The sequence below is a fragment of the Helianthus annuus genome, chromosome 14 (genome assembly GCF_002127325.2).
Source record: "Helianthus annuus cultivar XRQ/B chromosome 14, HanXRQr2.0-SUNRISE, whole genome shotgun sequence".
Classification (NCBI taxonomy): domain Eukaryota; kingdom Viridiplantae; phylum Streptophyta; class Magnoliopsida; order Asterales; family Asteraceae; genus Helianthus; species Helianthus annuus.
This window is the reverse complement of record NC_035446.2, coordinates 6328590-6339883: the sequence shown is the minus strand read 5'-3', so window position 1 is coordinate 6339883 and position 11294 is coordinate 6328590. Positions and strand designations below refer to the sequence as shown.

General features: G+C 36.9%; 1 long non-coding RNA gene across 2 annotated transcripts; it reads left to right on the top strand.

The window, feature by feature from the left end:
• Positions 1–10148, top strand: LOC110905252. 2 transcript variants are annotated; one of them, XR_002572980.2, is made up of 3 exons: positions 1–55; positions 8420–8507; positions 10119–10148. It is a non-coding gene; the product is annotated as an uncharacterized LOC110905252 (long non-coding RNA). The 2 variants fall into 2 exon arrangements; XR_002572981.2 differs by lacking the exon at positions 10119–10148 and adding an exon at positions 9031–9205.
• The last annotated feature ends 1146 nt before the right edge of the window (positions 10149–11294 follow it).

The window sequence follows — 11294 nt, the reverse complement described above, 5'->3', positions numbered from 1 at the left end:
GCCAAACTCGGATCTGAATACATAGAAACGGTCACCAAGTCAGGGGGATCGTAAGGTATGTCGAATTTCTAGCATTCTTGAAGTTGTGAAAATCGATTAATCTTGCATGATACGATCTATGTATAAATCATAGAAGTTATGGCTGAATTTGGGATGTAGGATTGCTTAGGAACAAACCCTAAGTGAAGATTTAGAATAAATAGCTATGATTTAGGTGTTTGGTTAAATCACCATACCTAGCTAAGTGGGTTTTACAACAAAATGATGAACACTTAATTTAGAGTGTTGAATTAATGAATATTGATGTTATGATGTAAGTTCTAAATGTAGTTCACAAACACTAGACATAGTGTAGGATCGTGTGTTGACCCAACCGAGTCGTTCAGAGATTTGCTCTTGCTCTTCAGATGCGGAATAATAAGAAAAACAAGTAGAAATAGCACGATCTTCCTTTTAACTCTCTTTTGTATTGAATATAAACGTTTTACAGTTCAAACGTCACACCGGCAGAGCTTCGGCGTGGAATTCAAGACCTCTATCTCTGGAATCGCTCATGGACCTATTTATAGTGTTCTGGAGCCGCTCATGTGGTCAAGTGACACATGAGCGGTCCATACATGTACACATAAGCGACCCAAGGTGACAAATGAGCGACCCGACCATATCATGACCCTAAAAGCGACCCGACAATCTAAAACCTATACAGACTCCTGTTTTCTCGTATTTCGAGCCCTATGCTATACAATATGGTATAAGACATGATTCTAGACACTTAGACGGAATCAACAGATGTAGTGCACCAACAGACTCCCCCTCAGATGTTGATGGAGTCGTCATCACACTCTGAATTTAACGCTGTATCTTCACCTCGTCAGGCTAGATCAGTCTCTGGGCTTTCTCATTCTCTCTTTCTTCAGACTCCCCCTCTCGATTTGCTGGTATTCTTTTGTCCTTCAGCAACATCTTTAGGATCGTTGTCTGGCAATCAAACACTCTAATTCTCTTGATCAGATCTCTTGATTCCTTAAGTTCATCAGTATCATCAGTTTGTTATGATCTTCAGAATCAGAATCTAATCTTTATAAACTTTTAGAATTGATTTCCAGGATCGAAACTTGGCTCTCTCCTATCAGTTTCGAAACCTGGTTACCTGCAAAATCTTAACCCAGAAATAAATTTCCTAGATTCATCATACATCAACAACTTGTGCACCAACATATGACTCAAACTGTGATGAACCACTTGAAGAAGGTTAGATTTATCAAAAACACATATATTTATACAAACACTCCCCCTCAAATACTGCTCGTCATGTTTAGCACACGGAATTTTGAAAATCAATTTTCCAATATCAGTTGTCGAAAATCTTTTTGACTTTTTCAAAATTATGCTAAAACACACATAAAATCTTTTTGGATTTATCAAGGTGAGAAAATAAAATGCAGAAATAAACTATTTACAAACAATATTTTTGTGAGTTCGTGCAAGAGGATCATATCAGTTTGTGAGACAAATCACCAACACCGTTAAGCTTGATTTCATTTTAAACTTTAAACAATTTACCTAGATTGTCAGTATGTTTGTCCTCTTAAATTCTCAACACAAATTTCAATTGATTCGAGATACGATATTAATGTTTTAGAGACTTAAACTTAATTGTGTATCACTCCACTTGAATATACTCCCGTATCCAGATCCCAAATATTCAGTCTTACAGGTGAGTATACCACAGCTGATATCTGTAAAGGGTAGATGCGAAACCGTGAGAGCTCAGGTCAGAACTTCCGTTCAGCAGAGAGATGACGGCTCGACTTTTGGTGGGTCCCCTTTAGAGGATCTTTTTGCATTTCAACAGCAGCGACTATCAATTTTATTGTTTCATCAGCATGCTGAGGGCGAAGCTTATGTTTCAAAGCTTTAGCAGAAAGTATTATCCGGGGACTAGGTCAGTACTTCCATACAGCAGAAGTCCCGGGATAATACCCCAGATATCACTGAGTATAAAGACCTAGTATCTCAGAATACGGGACCTTTCAAACAAGATTTCGGGGGTTACCCATATATTCAAGAATAGTTACCCACGAATTAAGCAAGTTTGATTTAGGTTTATATCTCGTTTCAATTTACTAAATGTGCGAAAATCTACTGACACATCCGCAGTAAGATCGTTTAACACTTTTTAACTTTACATTTCTTTAGCGTGCCGTGATAGTCCACTGATGTACTATCATTTCCTCTTTTTCGCAACAAAACTCATTTTTAAATTTTATCATGTTTTTGGCTTTTTCAAATTTTCAAATGTTTTTGGATTTTCTGAAATTTCCCTACTCCCCCTAAAATGCAAACACATTTTAAAGAAAATTTGAAAACTTCTAAATTTTTACCTACTAGAAACATAAAAAGTAAAACAAACTATACAGAAACTTGACAACTGACACTGAATCACATCAAATCGCCATTCACTAGGCATAAACAATCTGAACTCCCCCTATCACAAATCATTTTCTCATTTAGATTTCAAAACACTTAAGTTTGTTTTAATCAAAATGATTTTTCCGGAAAATGAATTTGTGTTGATAACAACCACTTGTAGGTTTATCAATCTTAAAAACGGGGATGTGGTTCATCATCTTGTCTATCTTTTGTCATGAATAGTAAATCAAGTACAAATTAATGTCCCTGATTTACCATTTGCCTCTAAGAACCTTCTGTATCACTTGTAAATGTAAACACTTCAAAGTATCCAAACATCTCAAAATTTAACCACAATTACCACTTGTGGGATCAATATTACCACTTGTAGATACAATGGTTACCACTTGTAGGAATGTGACCTCTACATTACCATTTTCAACCAGAATGCCGATTCCTGCTTCGCACTAACCATCTTGGAAGCTCCGGCATAGTCCTTCAACCTGCAAACAAAAACATTCAAGCATTAAACACAAACATTCAAACTTCTCAAATACTAGAAAGATGCCGATTCATGATCCACGATATAAACTTGGGATCTCCGGCGTAGTCCTTCAGACTATCATGGAAAACAAACATCCATCCAAGTCTTCTCAGACTTGATGGATTTCAACTCCTGAGCAGTCGGGTTGTATGTAGCCTTTTTCGTAGCGTAAAAATCTTTGACCCCCTTTGCTCTTCCACTCAACATTTTCCCAAATATCTTTTTAACATTCCCGTTGAATGTTTTTTCGACATCAAAATCATTCTTTTCTTTGTAGAACTGATTCGAAATCTCAGTTTTTCCCACTTTCTTCTTTACTTCGTCAAACTTCAATGATGGAAACTCCTCATCATTTACCAAAATCTTCTTTTCAACCTGTGGCTCCTCTGGCTTTGTGGAACCAGATTCATCGCCGACATTTACTTCATCTTTCTTTGCAACCCAGACCTGGTTGTCCTTTCCTTTCTTCTCATAATTGTTCTTTTGTGAACATTCTCCAACTTCATTTTTCGAATTCTTAGACATTTTGGATTTTTCAGCATTTTCTTCAACTTTGTCTTTCATCCTCTGAGAAGCTCCCTGTTTTGCCTTGAAATCTTTTGAACAATCCGATGCAATGTGACCAGCTTCATTGCATTTCATACAGACTTGAGCAGTTCTCGGATGAAAAACTCCAGTACCATTCTTTCTCTTTTCAGCTAGAAACTCTTTGTTAGTTTGTCTCCAAAATGATTTCTGCTGTTCGTCTTCCGAGCTTCCACCTGTCACAAATTCAGATATTTTTTTAGAATTTTTCATATTTTTATCATCTTCTAGTGGAATAAATCCTAAACCTTTCTTTTTGTAGCTACGATTTTGGTTAGATTTCTTTGTAAAACCAGGACCAGAATTGTAACCTTTTTTTTTGTTTAAACGCTGTTGAACTCTGGAAGTATATTTTTTAGGTTTTTCAAAATTTTGTGAAACTTTCAACTCAGAAAAATTAACCTCTATAAGTTTAAAAGTTTTGTTGATTAGATCCGTTTTAACACTAAAAATTGGAAATTCTTTGTTGTAATATAATTTGTCAGAACCATTCAAAGTATAAACAACTTCGAATGTTTCATCATTCAAATCAGCTTTTGATAACAAAAACTCTTTACTATACGACTGTTTAACCGACGAATTTTGACTGTTGACAGACGACTTTGACTCTCCAGACTCAGATTTTAACTCTGTCTCCTCATCAGTATCCAACACCTGATCGACCACCTTTTTGATTAGAACAGACTCATGATCGGTATCGGACGATGTAAATGTCACATCAATATTTTCTGGTAAGACGTCAGTTTTGTCTGTTTTAAGCTGTATATTGACTGCTTTTGCAAGCTTTTCCTCATTTGGTTTCCTAGGTGAATACCCATCCCAAATTGGAGGCGGACACTTGTTATAGCTAACAGTCGGTTTCTTACCACAGTCTTTCTTCTTCGTTAGCTTCTCGTCTTGAAAAGCTTCCATACCTGCAACAGTTGGGTAAACTCGATCAATAACATAATCAGAGGTAGAATAACTCAACAATAACCTCCTAATCCTCTCATTTTCAATCTTTTCCTTCTCCAACTCTTGCTTCCATTTGGCACTTTCTTCAATGTAAAAATTTATAGCTTTTTGCTTCGACATTAAAGTTGCATTCATCATTGTCATCGCCTGTTCTCTTTCTGTGTTTGTCTTTTGAAGACCAGTAACTGTTTTGTTCAATACATCGTACGATTCCTTCACATAATTGAGATTGAACAATAACTGCTCTTTCTTTTTCTCGTACTCAGCTATGATTTCATCTTTTGCTGTACACTCTTTGCAGGCTTCCAAACACTTCTCACAAGGCTTGATGACTTCAATAATTTTTTCAACTTCGACTGTTTTCACAACTTCTACCACTTTCTCGACTTCGATCACCTTTTCTACTTCGATCACCTTTTCATTAATCTTCTCAACAACACTTTCAACATTCTGAAATTCACCTTCAAATTCAGATTGTTTATCTTTTTCATCTTGTTCCTCTTTCAGTTTCTCCATTTTTTCTGCAAAATAGAAATGAAAACTATTAGGAGATAATTGAGATTTTGCAACATTTATATGTTTCTCTTCTTCATCATCGCTGCTGCTTAGATCAGGTGATTGATCAAAAAGTACAGACTTATCAGAATCACCATCTGATACATCAGAAATCGATGGTGTTTTGTCAAATGCAATATCCTGTTCTTGCACAGTTTCATCTGAACCATCTGTAACATCTCCAGAGTGTTCTGAAAGTCCATCAGTACTATCTGAACTATTGTCTGATGACACAGATTTTTCATCACCACTAGATACAATCTCTCCAATAGATCTCATCCATGTAGCAAACAAATTTGGCTCTCGGACGATCTTTGCAATGAAAGCTTTAAATCCTCCCTTTTCATCTACAAACATATCCCAACTGAAACCATCTGGTAGTTTCTCATCATCTTGATCAATAACTCGTTCTGCTGTAGCATCAGATGATATGTAGTCACTCCAGCTGAAATCTACCACACATGCTCTTTTGGAATCTTCAATTTTTCTTCCGTGAGCTGTCTGAGGTTCCTGGGATTGACCAACTTGTTGATAGATAGCTTTGCGGTAGTAGTCATCTTTCCCGAATGGATTCTGTGCTCCACTAACTTCTCTTCCTTTGCATTCCCGCTTGAAATGGCCTTTCTCCCTGCAACGAAAACACGTAACTTTAGATTTATCAAAACCTAAAGTAGACACATGTGCATCAAGAAAGTCATTTCTCCCAGTAATAGTTTTGAATTTCTCAGCTCGACGAAGAACACTCGCAAGACACCATTTGATATCCATAAGTTCCATTTCCTCAGCATCTATTTGGTCGTAATCCTCTTTGGTGAGCATAGGATTTCCAATTCTACCAGCAACTAGACCTTCATAGGATAACAGAACTGAACCCAGAAGTGCCATATGGTCTTTAGCAGTGTCTTCAGAGAAGCTTTGACCTTCTGGAAGGTTGAGAGCTATGTTGCACTGAATTATATATCCATTTCCGGTTTTTGTACTCTGAGACTGAAAACCTGTGTTGGTCTCTTTCGGATTCACACTTGGAAACAATGAAAACCCGCTGCTAATCTTGTTTGGACCCTGATCAGCTTTCTCAGATGAATCTCCAGCACTGAAAGCGGTTTGAATCTTTGGACTTCTTTCAGCTTCAGAAACTGGAACACTTCCTTTATAGTACATTTTAACATCTTGTTGACCACCTGGGCTATTCATCCGGGCTATCTTTTGTTGTTCTAGATCTTGCCCCTCTAACTTCTCAATAAACTGCCCGATAGTTAATCTATCATAAACACCTGTGTTCTTCAGTATCATCAAATACGTTCCCCACTCTTTCTGAGGTAACGCATCAGCCAATTTTTCAACCCATTCCTCTCGACCTTTTTCAACTCCCAATATTGATAACGAACGCACTAAATGGCAATATCTCTCAATTAGCCTTTTAGTATCCTCTCCTGGCAAACTGCTGAATAAATCAAATTCCTTTTTAAGCAAAGCCTTCTTGCTTTTGAGCATGCTTTCACTACCCTCGAATTTTGCTTTAAGGGCATCCCAAATTGATTTAGCAGTTTTGTCATGCTGTAGCAAAATGAATATGTCTTCTTTAACTGCCTGCTGTAACAAGCTAATCATCATCTTTTCTGCCTTGTACATTGCCCGTTCTTGATCTGAAAATTCAGATATTTGTTTAGTAACTTGCAATTCAGTTTTAGGCAATTTGTACTCTTCTAAAATGCATTCCCACGATCTGAGATGATTTGCCTGAACCCAGTTTTCAAACCGATCTTTCCATCCAAAGTATTCTTCTATACTCATCAGTTTCGGAGGTTTCTGAGTAGTTCCCGTTTCGTTTTCAATACTCATGGCTTGTGCAATTGTGGCTGGAGTTGTTGGTGTAGCAAAGGCGTTATAAAAACTAGAATCCATGTCGACTTAGCACGTATTTCAAAGTTACTGTCAGAAAAGCGATTCAACTATTATCACAAAAGCGATCCAAACACAATGTCAAATACTCGATCCATACTTTGTTCGAAAAAGCGATCCTCGTTGATCCAAATAAGCGATCCAGAAAACAATGTTTTGGAGCGATTCAACACTTTTCCTTGGAGCGGTCCTGAGGTGTGAACTTAAAAGCGATTCAAAGTAATGTATGAAAAAACGGTTCACGAAATCCAAATCAGCGATCTAACAAACCGAATAAGCGAACTAAAACATCCCTATGAGCGGTTCAACTTGTCTAAATGAGCGATCCAATGAGTCAAATAAGCGGTTCCAGGTAATGAAATGTATGAATGAGCGGTTCCACCTAATACCTAAAAGCGATCCATGCTGATGTCATCTCGAGCGATCCACATTTCAAACTTGTTTTGAACTGTTTTTAAGCTGATATTTGATCTGGAATTTCTAAGGGTTTATCTCGGTACTATGATGAACAGTCTGTGAGAACTTGAACGATTTTTGACCGAGAAATTTTCTTGAAATTAGAAAAGAAGGTGTAGAAATAAGAAACAACACTTAAAACCGGCTATTTTCTGTAGAAAATCTCCTCCGTGGCTCTGATACCACTTGTAGGATCGTGTGTTGACCCAACCGAGTCGTTCAGAGATTTGCTCTTGCTCTTCAGATGCGGAATAATAAGAAAAACAAGTAGAAATAGCACGATCTTCCTTTTAACTCTCTTTTGTATTGAATATAAACGTTTTACAGTTCAAACGTCACACCGGCAGAGCTTCGGCGTGGAATTCAAGACCTCTATCTCTGGAATCGCTCATGGACCTATTTATAGTGTTCTGGAGCCGCTCATGTGGTCAAGTGACACATGAGCGGTCCATACATGTACACATAAGCGACCCAAGGTGACAAATGAGCGACCCGACCATATCATGACCCTAAAAGCGACCCGACAATCTAAAACCTATACAGACTCCTGTTTTCTCGTATTTCGAGCCCTATGCTATACAATATGGTATAAGACATGATTCTAGACACTTAGACGGAATCAACAGATGTAGTGCACCAACACATAGAGGGATTGTTTTGATGTGAATCTTGGTAAAAAATGACTAGTTATGAACTAGTTTGTAAATGTGTAAAATTCTGCCCAATAGGTGTTTGATGAAATGCCTCAATGAAAGTTAAGATGTTGAAATTTCTAGTGAAAACCACATTTGAATAATAGGGCAAGGTAGGCGAAATATGAAACAAGAAAAGTTCTAATCATCATGTTGATTTAGACTTAATGTCGTAAATCATGTGATTGAAAGTAGTTAACTTTAATAAGCTAAGTTTACTAACGATGAAGTCGAATATAGGCTTCGACATAAAGTCCGTAAGATGAAATAGTCATAATGTTGATGACTAATCTAACCATCTTACGAATCATAATGATAGTTTGACTCTTGACAAGCTAGAAGGAGACTTGGGCAAGGAACGGGTCAAACGGTTCGTGTATGGGAAAAAGAGCATAATCGGATGCAAGGTAAGCGACGCTTACATCCTTTTTGTAGAATATGCATTATTTTGTAAACTACTAATGCGATTATTATAATATTCGGATTAAGGGTTCCGACGTTATTAACATCAGTCGGAACAAACAAAAATGATAAAAACCATGTATAATGGTAAAAAGAGATGAAGCGGTAATTTAGTCATGTAATGACTATTAACTAAGAAGCTTTCGTTAAGATTATTTTAACTGCAACTAATAACGAGAAAATGAGTAAAAATGGAAATTTAGTCAAGTATTGGCTAAAGTAAAATTGGAGTTAAAAAGGGGCACCCGTGGCGTAAGCCAAACGGGTGAAAACATAAGAAAGGAGTTTAAGAGAAAAAGGGGTCTAGTAGCAAAAATCCGAAATGGGTCGGATGAACAAATTGGCAATTAGTAACCATGTTTTGCTACTATTGAAAATGCCAAATCTTATAGGCCAAACGGGTCAAATGGTGTGATAACGCCATTTGACAATATCGACTAATATGGTTGTCAAGTCTTATGCTAACAGGACCGATTAGCAAATCAGAAAAATCTCATCACTATTGATTGTGTGATAATGAAAACAATGTATAAATCGGGTCTACTTGTTGATCCGGGCCAGGTACGCATATTCATGTTGTAGTTTAATATGCTATTTTGGTCGAATAAATGGGAAAGAGAGTCTTTCGTAGTAAAAAGAACAAAATTGACCAAAACGCCCTTGTTGGCTAATTCGAACAAACAACCTTTAAAGGTTGTTTGGAAACAAGTTCTATGATTAGGTAGATACTTAGAATGAGTATAGAAGCTCAAAGAGGTATTATTTTTAGTCAAATGGCACTATTAGAGTTTTGCCGTAAAATATGAATTCTAGAGGTAAAATTTGGGATATGTAAGATCACCACAAGAAACCCACCTTAATATAGCCGAGGTGGGATATTATAGGGTAAGAAATGTGGTGATGGAATACTAGAAGCAATCGAAAGCGTCTTTAGGCTCGAAAGTGCTTAAAATATCCTTAACGGGTCAAAATGAGCATACTAGTGAAAACGGGTTTAATTTGTGAATAAACCTATGATTAGAACCTAATATGGTATATCACAATTATTTGATGAAGCGTATGAAATATAGGAATCAAATAAATACGTTTATTTGGTAAAATGCATAACCGGGTCAAAATTTGGTATAAAGGGTAATAAGCCGAAGACTTAGAAGTCTTAAATTTTGTTAAGCCGAATGTCGGATTTTGACTCCAAATGATGGAGAGTCAAATTACAAACACGAAGGAAGAAACGGTAGGCCAAACGGACAAGCGGTTTGAAAGATACGGAAAATTTCGTGTCAAATTACGGCAAAAATGGGAAACTGGATGCAGGGTCCACCGTAAATTACGGTGCCACCGTAATTTACGGTGGAGATGAAAAGCCTTACGGTGGCCCCCTACTGGTTTACGGTAGGGGCATGTAAAACCAGTGGCCACCGTAAATTACGGTGCCACCGTAATTTACGGTGGAGGTCAGGTTGAAATTTTGTTTTTGTTATCATTTGTTTCTCGGACTCGTCTAGACACGTTTTAAGTCCTGTATGACTAAAGCATTTCATGTTATTGAAATGTAGGTACTTTTGGATGCCGGAAGACGATCAAGCTCAACGAAGAACCGAACACGATATAGATACACGTTTCCGCACATTGCCACGTTGTAAATTTTAAACAACGAACTCGATTAAGTTATGTTGAATAACTTATGATTTGTTAAAAGTTTTAATAAACCCGCATTTATATAATATGTGTGGTCTTAACTACACATCTAATTGTGGTAATTTCATATAAAACCGTAATTTAGTAACTAGGGTGTTACAGGAACGATCCTAACAGTTCTCAAAAACCTATATATACCCCCTTGGTTTTGGGTTTCACTTGCACCATTCATTCCATTCTGAATTCTCTGCAATCTTTGAGGGTCTTAAGCTTCTTGAGAACCTCATCCAAGTCCTTTGGACTTTTGTAAGTGATTCCTTTCATGCTTAGTTATTTGTTTAGCGTTTAAACCGAAAAGTCAAGCGTTATCGATAAACACTTTGACTTTTAATCGGTTGAGCCATGGTTCGCGTTGAACATGGCTACGTGATCGTAATTAGGTAGGTGTTTAACCCTCTAAAGGGCATCTCCTAATTACCACGTTTACTTAGTTTAATTGTCGGGTCAAATTAAAGTCAATCGGGTTTGTTTTAAATAAAATTCATAACTAAAGATATAAAATCTTTAAAATCAGTTTTGTCACTTTAATGACTTGGTAAATATTAGTTGATCATGTCTAAGCATGATTCAACCCGACAATTCTAAGTATAGGCTCGGTTCGCGACCGAAAGTCGCAAAGTTTGACCTTTGCTTTGACTTTCAGTTCTGACCCGAATTAGCTTGAGTTTATTTATGCCTTAGGGTCCTTTGTGACCATGTTGTATGATAGTATAACCTCCCAAAGTTATACTACTTGGTTCTTTAGAATTAAAGACCATCGCATGTTTCCATAATGCCTAAATGTGACCATAATCCCCTTTAATGTTAAAACAATATTTTTGAAGATGTGAAAGGACTAAAACCTTTATTACTGATCTATAAGCATGTCCATAAAATTTCACATCAGTTTGAGGTCTAGATTAGGAGATATGCTCATTAGCGTAATTAAGAAGCTTTTCGATAAATAAACCGTACGATTAGCATATAGCCTATCTAAACCCAATTTTTAATACCAAACTTATTACCCACTGATGTAATATAATATTTTGGGATTA